The following is an 11,608-nucleotide window of genomic DNA, read 5'->3' on the forward strand; positions in this document are numbered from 1 at the left end:
GCCTGCAACTCTCCTTTTTTAAAAAGTTTTATTTATTTATTTATTTGAGAGAGAGAGAGAGAGAGCACACAAACAGGGGCAGAGGGAGAAGGAGAGGGAGAAGCAGTCTCCCTGCTGAGCAGAGAGCCTGATGTGGGGCTCAATCCCAGGACCCCAGAGACTGTGACCTGAGCCAAAGGCAGAGGCTTTAACTGACTGGGCCACTCAGGTGCCCATGCAACTCTCCTTATAGAGGTTTCCTGAGATGCTGCACAGTATCCTTATGCCCCACAGATCTGGGTCATATTCCTGAGTATCAAGGTGACTTACACTACAGACTGAATCTGTTGTAGAACCCTCTTACTCTGAGCTCCAAACAGAACTGGCAGCCTTCCAGGTCATCAGATAAATGGGCCAGAATAGCATTTGTAGTCTAAGGTATGCTGCCTCCAAAATCTACCAGGTACTGTGGCTCTTTCTCAGTGTTAGGAATGCTAGTGCAAAGACTTGTCCTTTACCTTTTTTTTTTTTCTGGATTTTATTTATTTATCTGACAGGCAGAGATCACAAGTAGGCAGAGAGGCAGGCAGAGAGAGAGAGAAGGGGAAGCAGGCTCCCCGCTGAGCAGAGAGCCCGATGCAGGGCTCGATCCCAGGACCCTGGAATCACGACCTGAGCCGAAGGCAGAGGCCTTAACCCACAGAGCCACCCAGGCACCCCGACTTGTCCTTTACCTTAAATAGGATGTTCTGCATACCCTGGGCCACTGAACCACAAAAAAACTTCTCTAACATGGCAAGCCCCTGAATCTTCATGGGGTTTATCTCCCAAAGTCTGGAACGCTCATGTCTTTTGGGGGCATGTAAGGTATGTCACTGACTACCAGGACTGCTAGCATGATGTCATCATTCTAGTGGACCACTGTTGGGTATTTTCTGGAATGAGAAGATGATCAAGGGGTCTACGGACCTCTCTGTGACAGAGAAAGAGGGTTGACATAGACTTGGGGCAAGATAGTGAATGTGGACTTGTATCCTTTTCAGATAAAGGTAAACTTTTTTTTAAAAAGGATAATGTGTGTGTGTGTGTGTGTGTGTGTGTGTGTGTGTGTGTGTGTTTTAAAGCTTTTATTTATTTATTTGACAGAGATCACAAGTAAGCAGAGAGGCAGGCAGAGAGAGAGGGGGAAGCAGGCTCCCTGCTGAGTAGAGAGCCCAATGCGGGGCTTGATCCTAGGACCTGAGATCATGATCTGAGCTGAAGGCAGAGGCTTAACCCACCCACTGAGCCATCCAGGCACCCCAAAGGTAAACTTTTTAAAAGTTTGTTTGTTTAACTGTGTATGTATGCATGTGTATATAAGTAAGCTCTACACCCAATGTGGGGCTCAAACTCATGACCCTGAGAGCAAGAGTCACATGTTCTTCCAACTGAGCCAGCCAGGTGCCCAGGTAAGCTGCCTTTGATCCTCTTTAGCAGTGGGAAAGAACATGTTTGTCAGATCAATAGTCCCTTTCAAGTGCCAGAGGATGCATTACAGTTAGAATACCACATTCAACATGACAGCTACAAATAAGGTTACAAGTCGGTTAGGTTTATGATAGTCCACCATCGTCTATCAGGGACTGTTTACTTTTTTTTTTTTTTAAGATTTTATTTATTTATTTATTGGACAGATGGAGATCACAAGTAGGCAGAGAGGCAGGCAGAGAGAGAGGGGGAAGCAGGCTCCCCGCTGAGCAGAGAGCCCGATGCGGGACTTGATCCCAGGACCCTGAGATCATGACCTGAGCCGAAGGCAGAGGCTTTAACCCACTGAGCCACCCAGGCACCCAGGGACTGTTTACTTTTTGCAAAGGCCAGAGAGGTGACCTGAATAGGGATATAATGGGATGAACACTCTTGCCTCCTTGAAATCTTTTATGATGGTACTAATCTCTGCAATTCCTTCTGGATGAAGTGTTGCTTCTCATTTACCCTCTTGGTTGGAAACAGCTGTGGGCTGGCTGGGTAGTATCACAGGCTTCTAGTTGGCCCTTTCTACTACACAGTTCAGGAAATTAAGGCAAAGATTCTGCTAACTGCTAAATACACCCCTACCAATTTGTATTCTCAAAAATTGCGGGATTAACTACAGGATGGGTCTATGAATGTGTTTCACCATTGCACCATGGGCTTGGGGTAGAAGTCCTTTTATTACTTGGCATCCATATTCCTCACTCTAACCGGACACCCCCAATGATGTTTTGGGGCCCCTGGTGTGATCAGTGACAGTGATGTATGTAATAGTAGAAACATTTACCTAGCTCTGACTCCGCTCACACTCTATATCCAACAGTCTTGAGAGGTTTTTTCTCCCCAACCCAACTTTGTATTCAATCCATTCCCCTAAGTCTAATACCTTCAAGATCCATCTCCAGATATATTCCCCTGCTTCCTTACAGCACACATCTGCCAAGGCCTACAATGTGTTTGGTATAGAAGTCATGTCCTCCCCAGGACAGAGATCCTTGTTTTCCAGCCCAGGCCAATACCTGACCCTGGCTCTTAGCCTGGCAGCCACTGGGGCAATCCTCCAGGTTTCGAGGAGGACAAGTGTTACCCTATCAAGTACCTGCCTTAGGTCAGGCTTTTGTAGCATCTCCAGACAAGGAGAGACTGCTTTCCTCCAGCAAGAGGGAGTGGGCTGCTTCTGCTGGAACAGAGAATCTGGAGTTTCAGGTTCTAAGATTTCTCTGCTAACACATCCCTATCTCAGGCATTAGGACTCTGGGACTCTGGCATCGGCACAGGAGATGACAGAGGTTGTGCACACAGCCTCCTTTGCATCTCTGCCACCAGTACTGAGAAGGGCCCTCAACAAATAAAACATGGAGCCTTGTTTTTAAGATCATTCCTTTTTAGTTTCTGATTATAGATATACTACATGTTCATTGTACAAAATTTATAAAGTACAGAAAAGTATAAAGATGTGGAAAAAATTGTCACCCATAATTATACTACCCAGAGGTGACTGGCACCTTTACTTCCAATCTTTTTTTTTTTTTTAATGCCTATTTTAACCTAGCTGAGGTCAGGCTATAAATGGAATTTTATCTCTTCATGTAAAATTTTCACTTAGTATGAGAAAAATTGCCCATGCTATTAACATCCTAAGTTTTAGAAGCTGAATTTTCATAAATAGATAGAGCCAAATTTACTTAACTATTCTGTTACTGGGCATTTAAGTTGTTTCCAAATTTTGCTGTAAGGGCAGAAGTGAGGGTTTTAGAGGTAGATGTACTTGAGTTCCAGTCTTGGTTCTGCTTACTAGCTGTGTAGCCCTGGGTAAATTACTTAATTTCAAATTCATCATCTAAACATGGGACTGACAGTTCGTATCTCCTAAGGTTTTTGTGAGGATTAAGTGATATATTTAAATACCAAAAGCAGCTCCTGCCACATAGCAGGTGTTCAATAAATGATACTGGGATGGGACGTCTTTCTGCAGAAACCTTGGTCCCCATTTTGGATTATTTCATTGAATTCTGAATTTTTTCACCTCCCCAAATTGCCCTCTGCCTTATAGCATAATGATTAAGAAGAAAGACCTGGAAATCAGGCTGCGGAGTTTTGAATCTTGGCTTTACCAGTCACTAGCTGTTGAACTTCAGGCAAATGATTTAACTTTTCTGGGGCTCAGCTTCTTTGTTTATAAAATGAGGAAAATGAAGGCATGTGTCTCATAGTATTATTTTGAGAACTGAATTGCTGTGTAGAAAATACTTAGAACTGCCTGGTACTTGGTAAGCACTTTGTAACTGATTATCATCATAATCCTCATTTTTTAAAAAAGATTTTTTAATGTATTTGTCAGAGATAGAGAGAGGGAGGGACAGGGCACAGGTAGATTGAGAAGCAGGCTCTGTGCTGAGCAAGGAGCCCGACCTGGGACTTGATTACAGGGATCTGGGATCATGACCTGAGCCAAAGGCAGATGCTTAATGGGCTGAGCCACCCAGGCACCCCCATTATGATCCTCATTTATTGGCCAACATTGTTACTCAGAATTTCTCATGGGCTGACTTTTCCTTCAGAATTCCCACTCTGTTGCTCAGTTCCTTAACACCCTACTTCCTCTTCTATCTTCTCCCTGGCCTAAAATCTAATTCTTTTTTTTTAAAAAATATTTTATTTATTTATTTTGACAGGCAGAGATCACAAGTAGGCAAAGAGACAGGCAGAGAGAGAGGGGAGAAGCAGGCTCCCCGCTGAGCAGAGAGCCCGATGCGGGGCGCGATCCCAGGACCCTGAGATCATGACCCGAGCCGAAAGCAGAGGCTTTAACCCACTGAGCCACCCAGGCGCCCCCTAAAATCTAATTCTTATTTTATGTTATCTCTGTTTAGTTTTTTTCCTTCCAAACCATTCCTGAGGGGCTCCAAGTTTCTGGGGAATGTAATAATAGAAACATTCACCCACCTCTGACTTTGTGCCAGGCACTGAGCTAAATGCTTTATGTGGATTAACTCATTTCGTTCTCACAACAGTCTCCTGAGGTAGCTATAAATGTTATGCCCACTTTCTAGATGGAGGATGTTGCAGTTCTGGAAAAATGTAACAGCTTACCTAAGGTCCTACCCTAGGAAGTGGTGGAGTTAGGAATTGAACCCAGGTTTGTGGGATTCCATATCCTGTGCTCTAACCATTGGAAGATGATAACTACAGGGAGATGGTTAAGATTGTACACTCTAGTGTCAGACTGTCTGTGTTCAAATTCGGGATTAGTTGCTTACACTTATGACTGTCATGCCTACTACCTAAGTCGCCCCTGAAAGGAATTGCTATTCCATTTGAGACAGAAGCAAATGTGGTCCAGTTGCATTTTTATATAGTGTTTTCTCCAAAACCCAATGTAGCACCTGCCACAGAACGGAAGCCTTATAAACACTTGCTCAAGCAAATACATTCAATACACTGTTATAGGCACAGTGTGGGTTATGAGGTGATAGATGTATTGTTTTTGCCCTCAAGGAACTTACAGATTAGGAGAAACTAGTCAGGCTCTTAAGTCATCATAATATCAGGAAGAATGTGCTAATGTTTGCATGTAAAAACGAAATTGTTTGGGGACGCCTGGTGGCTCAGTCAGTTAAGCACCTAACTCTTGGTTTCAGCTCAGGTCATGATCTCAGGGCTGTGAGATTGAATCCTGCACTGGACTCTGTGCGGGACATGGAGCCTGCTTGAAATTCTCTCTCCTTCTCCCCTGTTCCCCACACCCCCATGTGTGCTCTCTCTCTCTCAAACACAACACAACAAAACAAAACAAAACCTATCTGTAAAAACAAAGAAGAGGGAGAGGGTAATTCATTTTAGAATATCCACTAAGGTTTCCTGGAGAAGTTACTGTTTGAGATGGTATTGAAAGAAAAGTAATCTTTTTTAGGAGGAGGGTGGGAAGGAATGTCATTCTAGGCAGGAAGCAGGAAAAAGACATAGAGGAAGGAGGGTTTCAGGTATGTTCAAGGAATGGCGAGTGACAGGAGGTTGTGTGAGCGTAGGTTGTATGGGGTAGGAGAAGGAGTTGAGGAAGGGAGAGGTGATGTCCAGCCTTGGATGGTGCTGCAGTAGACCTTGTGGATTGTGCAGCACTCATTCATCTACTTCAGTAACAACTCCTGATTTTCATTCAGGGATCTACTCTACCTTATTTTCAGTCCATGTTGGTTGGGTAGGGCAGGCCACATCCATACACACAGTGTAGACCCAGACCAACCGATGAATAGCACGACACTGCTAAAAGTGACATATGTCCACAGCAGACCAATCGGAGCCCCCTAAGCTCAATTTTCCTATACCTTCTACTTTTGATATGGGAGAAATGAACTCCCTTTTCCCCCAGGACTGGATCTAGGAGTGTGCAGGCTGGAGCAACAGCAACCGTTTTGCTGCTACGAATGGATAGCATGACCAAGAAAGAGATTACAAATTAAAAAAAAATAATAAAAATAAAAAAAAAAAAGGAAAGCAAAGCTGAGCAATGGAGAGAGAGAAACTAGTTCTGGAAAAACCAGAATATCTTCTTAACTTCTCCAGTATGTAAGGCAGTTAAGTATACACTCCCCCTCCTCTGCATTAAGCTTTCTCAAGCTAGTTCAAGTTCATCTTCTGTAACTTGCCACCAAGAGAGCTTTGACATAGTCATGCTAGGCATTTTTATTTTATCCTGTAGGTGATGGGGTCAATGAAAGGCTTCCTGCCCATGGGCTGGTCACATGAACTCGTCTGTTTTGTCAAGCTTGCTCTGGTATCTGGTGGGGAGACAAATACTCTGAAGACAGATGGACATAGATTCAAATGCCACTGTGTCATTTATTGTCACTGTGATCTCAAGAAGAGTATCAGGGTTCTACCAGAGAAACAGAACCTTTAGGAGAATATATGTGCATATATGGAGTGGGGGGCAGGGAGGGGAGGAGAAGGGAAGGGAGGGAGAGATTGATTTATTGCAAAGAACTGCCTTTGGGGATTATGGGTGCCAGCAAGTCTGGAATTCTAGGACAGGCCAGAAGGCTGGAAATTCTCAAGTAGGAGCCCAAGCAGCAGGCCAGAGGTGGATTTCTTCCTCTTCCAGGAAACCTCAGTTTTGCTCTTAAGGCATTTTTTACTGACTGGATGAGTCCTATCCAGATTTTGAGGATAGTCTCCATTATCTAAAAGTCAACTGATTGTAAGTATTAACCACATCTACAAAATAACTTGACAGCAACACTTAGAATTGATTTCATGTTTTAATTAAATAACTAGGTACTGTAGTGTAGCCAAATTGGCAACCATCACAGGAATTTACTTAATTTCCATGTTTTCTCCACTATAAATTGAGTTACTGATCCTTACTTACCTTATACATGGAAATGTACATAAAGTAAGAGCATAGTGCTTAATGTAGCAGCAGCTCGGTTTTTGTTTGTTTTAATTTGTAAGGCTTTATTCTGAATCAGGCCCTGTTCTAAGAAAGTACTCGGATATGATCAATGTCATCAGGTGGCTTATTGGGAATTCTGGTTTCACCACTTTTAAAAGTTTGACATAACCGAGGAAAGATGAACATATGCAGACCTCCTGCTCTACCAATTCCGCTTCTAGGTATATACCCTAAAAACCTTCACATACATGAGCTAGGACATGTGTACAAGGATGTTCACAGCAGGGGGTGCCTGGGTGGTGCCCAGGTTAAGCGTCTGCCTTTGGCTCCCTGAGTTGGGCTCCCTGCTTAGCAAGGAGTCTGGTTTTCCATCTCCCTCTGCCCCTCCCCCCAACACATGACCTGTCTCCCTCTCTCTCTCTCTCTCTCTCTCTGTATCTCGTACTCTCTCCAATAACTAAAATCTTAAGAATGTTCATAGCAATAAATAAGTCAGTTTGATGTATAAATTGGGGTATAGTCACCCATAGAATTATATGCAGTAGGGAAAAAGGAATGAACTAAAAAAAATGTGGCCTAATATTTTTTTTCATTTATTTTTTATTTTTTATCTTTAAAGATTTTACTTATTTATTTGACAGAGAGAGACAGAGCACAAGCAGGGGGAGCAGCAGAGAAAGAGGGAGAAATAGGTTCCACGCTGAGCAGGGAGCCTGATGCAGGGCTTGATCTCAGGACCCTGGGATCATGACCTGAGTTGAAGGCAGACACTTAACCAACTGAGCCATCCAGGGGCCCTTTTTTTAAAAAAATGTTATTTAGTAATTTGAGAGAGAGAGAGAGAAAGAGCATGGTGGGGCAGACAGAGAGGGATAAGCAGACTTCCCGTTGAGTGGGGAGCCTGATCTGGGGTTCCATCCTGGACCTGGAGATCATGACCTGAGCTTAAGTCAGAGGCTTAACCAACTGAGCCACCCAGGCGCCCCTGGACTAATCTTAGTAACAATATTGAGTGGGAGAAGAATGAAGTCTCAGAAGGTTACATTTATCATGAAGCTTTTTATGAAGTTCAAAACAGCAAAACAATATGTTGATTGGGCATAATAGGTACATGACAATGATATATTTTTTAAGATTTTATTTATTTATTTGATAGACAGAGATCACAAGCAGGCAGAGAGGCAGGCAGAGAGGGAGGGGGAAACAGACTCCCCGCCGAGCAGAGAGCCCGATGCGGGCTGTATCACAGGACCCTGAGATCATGACCCGAGCCAAAGGCAGAGGCCCAACCCACTGAGCCACCCAGGCGCTCCAACTATTGGTTGGAGCTATTTTTTCAAAAGAGAAAAAGCGGATTATATTCTTTAGGTCTTTGAATGAATCTGCACATGTCTCTAAAGTAAGTATTTCAGCCATGGGAAACTGAGGCATAGAGAGGTTGTCACACACCGAAGCACAAGGCTGGCCTCCAGAACTTGAACCTTTGTCTGAGTTGAGGTTACCAGCCTGGGTAGGCCACAGGGAGTTTGTCATCTCTCCATCTGGTCAGAAAGCCACCCACCACTCTGCTCTAGGGTCCAACCCACCTAGATCCAGGCAGGCTCGGAGGCGGCGCTGTCTGGGGCCTGGCACATCCCCCTGCAGCCAGCACAGGGCAGGGAAATACTGCTGGAGCAGCGACAGCTACAGGGTATCCCCACAGTCTTCTTCCTCCTCAATCTGGAGGGCCACAGTGAGCCCACAACCCTGAACAGACCAATCTGGTGGCTGAAGTGGGCAGCTGTGTCGAGAAGCACGACAGCCATGTAGGCCGCTCCCTGGGGCCCCCAGTCTTCCTCGAGGGACTCCTGCAGGCCATCCAGCAGCAGGAGGATGGGCGCTGGGCCCAGGGCCTCATGGGCAGAGCGCAGAAGCTGGAGGAGGTCGTGGGTTAAGAGTGGGTGCAAAGCGGATCTGCTGTAGCCCCAGGGGGTGGAGCGCTTAGAGCGGCTCAGTTTACGGGAGTATTGAGAAGGACTTGGCAATAGTGTAGAAGAGCAGGATTCTGTTGGGATAAGAATGTATTTTTCCAACCTGGATGCTTTTTAAGTAAAAGTAATATATGTACTTGGGAAAAAAGTTAAACCAATTCAAATTGGTAGTCACTGAAAAATTAGTTTCCCTCCTACTCCAGAAGTTTAGGCCTTTTACTCAGAAGTGATCAATGTTGACAGTTTCCTAATGGCTTTCCTGGATTTTGTTTTATATGTGTAGACACACACGCATGTGCATGTATACACACACACACACATACCTTTTTTCACATCCAGTTTCCCCACTACCTCCGTGCCCCTCCAAAAATCTTGCTGTTTTAATTTAAACAGTATACTTTGGAGAAAGTTCCATTTCTTCACATACAAATGTACTTATTCTATGTTATTTTTTTATTTTTATGTTTTCTAAATCTGCCTCATGCCCAGCATGGAGCCCAATGCAGGGCTTGAACTCACAACCCTGAGATCAAGACCTGAGCTGAGATTAAGAGTTGAACACTTAAACCTATTAAGCCACCCAGGTGCCCCCAAATGTACTTTTTTTTTTTTTAAAGATTTTATTTACTTATTTGAGAGAGAGAGAGAGAGCATGAGAGGGGAGAAGGTCAGAGGGAGAAGCAGACTCCCCATGGAGGTGGGAGCCCGATGCGGGACTCGATCCCAGGACCCCGGGATCATGACCCGAGCCGAAGGCAGACACTCAACCCACTGAGCCACCCAGGCGCCCCCCAAATGTACTTTAAAAAAAAAAATGGCTACAAAATGTCCCAGTGTGTGGTTAAACAATTATTCATTTAAAAAGTCCCCGACTGGGGGCACCTGGGTGGCTCAGTGGGTTAAAGCCTCTGCCTTCAGCTCGGGTCATGATCCCAGGGACCTGGGATAGAGCCCCGCATTGGGCTCTCTGCTCAGCAGGGAGTGTACTTCCTCCTCTCTCTCTGCCTGCCTCTCTGCCTGCCTCTCTGCCTACTTGTGATCTGTCTGTCAAATAGATAAATAAAATCTTAAAAAAAAAATCTTAAAAAAAAAAATAAAATAAAAAGTCCCCGACTGATGGCCATTTAGATTCCTAACATTTTTTGTTGTTATAGATAACACAAGAATAAACATCTTTGTACGTATATATCTTTGTGTAACGTACAAGAACATCTGTAAGGTAAATTTTTAGAACCAGAAGTGCTGCATTAAAGTGTTTGCACATTTGGAATGTCAACAAATGGTACTAACTAGTCCTTCAAAAAAATCACATTAGTTTATATCCCACCAACAGCATACGAGGTGCTTGCTTCCCTACCCCCTTATCAACATGGCCATCCTGGATTTAAACCCACCTTTTTTCTTTTAAAGTACCAAAATACCTATTTAAAAGAACAGGCATTGTAACAATCCCTTCTCGGGGCAAGAGCTGCAGTTCTGTTTGGGTTTTAGCTTTCTGAGAGCAGAGCTCAGCCTTCTACTCTGTGCTGTGTTCACCACTCTGAACGGTTGGGGCAGGTGACAGAATAACTCCAGGTCACCAGGCAAAAGGGCAGGCCAGACCCCAGGCCTGTGCCTTGCTTGATGAGAGAAATGCAAACAAGCCCAGTTCTATTATAGAACACAGAGCCATTGTCGGGAAACCACAAATTGCTGACTTGCTCCTGCAAACAATCGATATTCAGAAGCTGAGTCCAGGAATTCTAAAGCTGCATCCTGCATGAAGGGCTGCGGGGTCGGGGGTGGGGGGTGGAGAGGGCAGGGACAGCGACGCTCTTAGAAATGAAAACAGCCACAGACACACTGGTGGTACTTCCTAGAGAGCCCCGAAAAAGACCCCGTGTCCCCTTCACTGTTCCCTCTAATGGTCCTAGAGTTGGAGGCTGCCAAAGCTGGAGTGGATCAGGAAATGATCATATTCTAAGAGAGGGCACACGTGTAGGTAGAGCACCAGGGCAGTTCCAAGAAGTAAGTGTGAGAGAGAGTGCACCACACGCAGTGGTTACTAGAAGATACACCTGGGCTCAAATCCTCACTCAGTCACTGAGCAGCTTTCTGACCTTGGGCACAGCACTTCATCTCTCTCTGCCTCAGTTTCTCATCTATAGAATAGACATAGTAACACTTACCACAGGAGGTCATTGTGAGGATTTGATTGAATGATGATGTTTGTAAATAACAGCATGGTGCCTGGCTCCTTGTAAGGGCTTAATGAATTACTATTATTGTTATTGTTAATAATAGCAATAGGAGCTGAGGGGGTGAGCTAAAAAAGGTTTCCTGGAGGAGGGGCTATTTGAACTAGATCTTAGGAAATTGGGAACATTTGGCACGCTGGAATGAATAAAGAGAACAGGTGAAGTTCACATGTAAGGCTGTCTTATAGCTTCCTGGATCTAACCAGGAGACATGCCAAGGACTCATTAGTAAGCCAGTGTGGAGAGGAGGGCAGAGTACAGATGGGAAGATTCTGCTGTGGAACATACTAGTCTTCACTTGAATGAGACCTCTAGTGACACTGGCATTCAAATTAGAGCACGGAAGTGGGTGCAGTTGTAGGAGTCTGCAATGGAAATGTTTTCCCTCATTAGGAGCCCCTTTTGAGAGGACTTGACCCCTTGGAGTCTTGGGGACAATATGAGGAAGCACCATGTGTTGGAGGGGGCTCATGATACTTAGTGACATCATGGAAACAAGCTCTGGATTTTCCACT

At 44.6% G+C, this 11,608-nt stretch overlaps 1 pseudogene across 1 annotated transcript; it reads right to left on the minus strand.

Annotated features, from left to right (window-relative positions):
* Positions 1-6,232: 6,232 nt before the first annotated feature.
* LOC308350905 (ATPase SWSAP1-like) lies at positions 6,233-11,037 on the minus strand (annotated as a pseudogene). The gene is made up of 3 exons: positions 11,025-11,037; positions 8,336-8,865; positions 6,233-6,292 (listed from the first exon to the last, which is right to left on the minus strand). The product of its transcript is annotated as an ATPase SWSAP1-like (transcript).
* Between the last annotated feature and the right edge of the window lie 571 nt (positions 11,038-11,608).

This window comes from Martes martes (genome assembly GCF_963455335.1).
Source record: "Martes martes genome assembly, chromosome: 10".
Lineage (NCBI taxonomy): Eukaryota > Metazoa > Chordata > Mammalia > Carnivora > Mustelidae > Martes > Martes martes.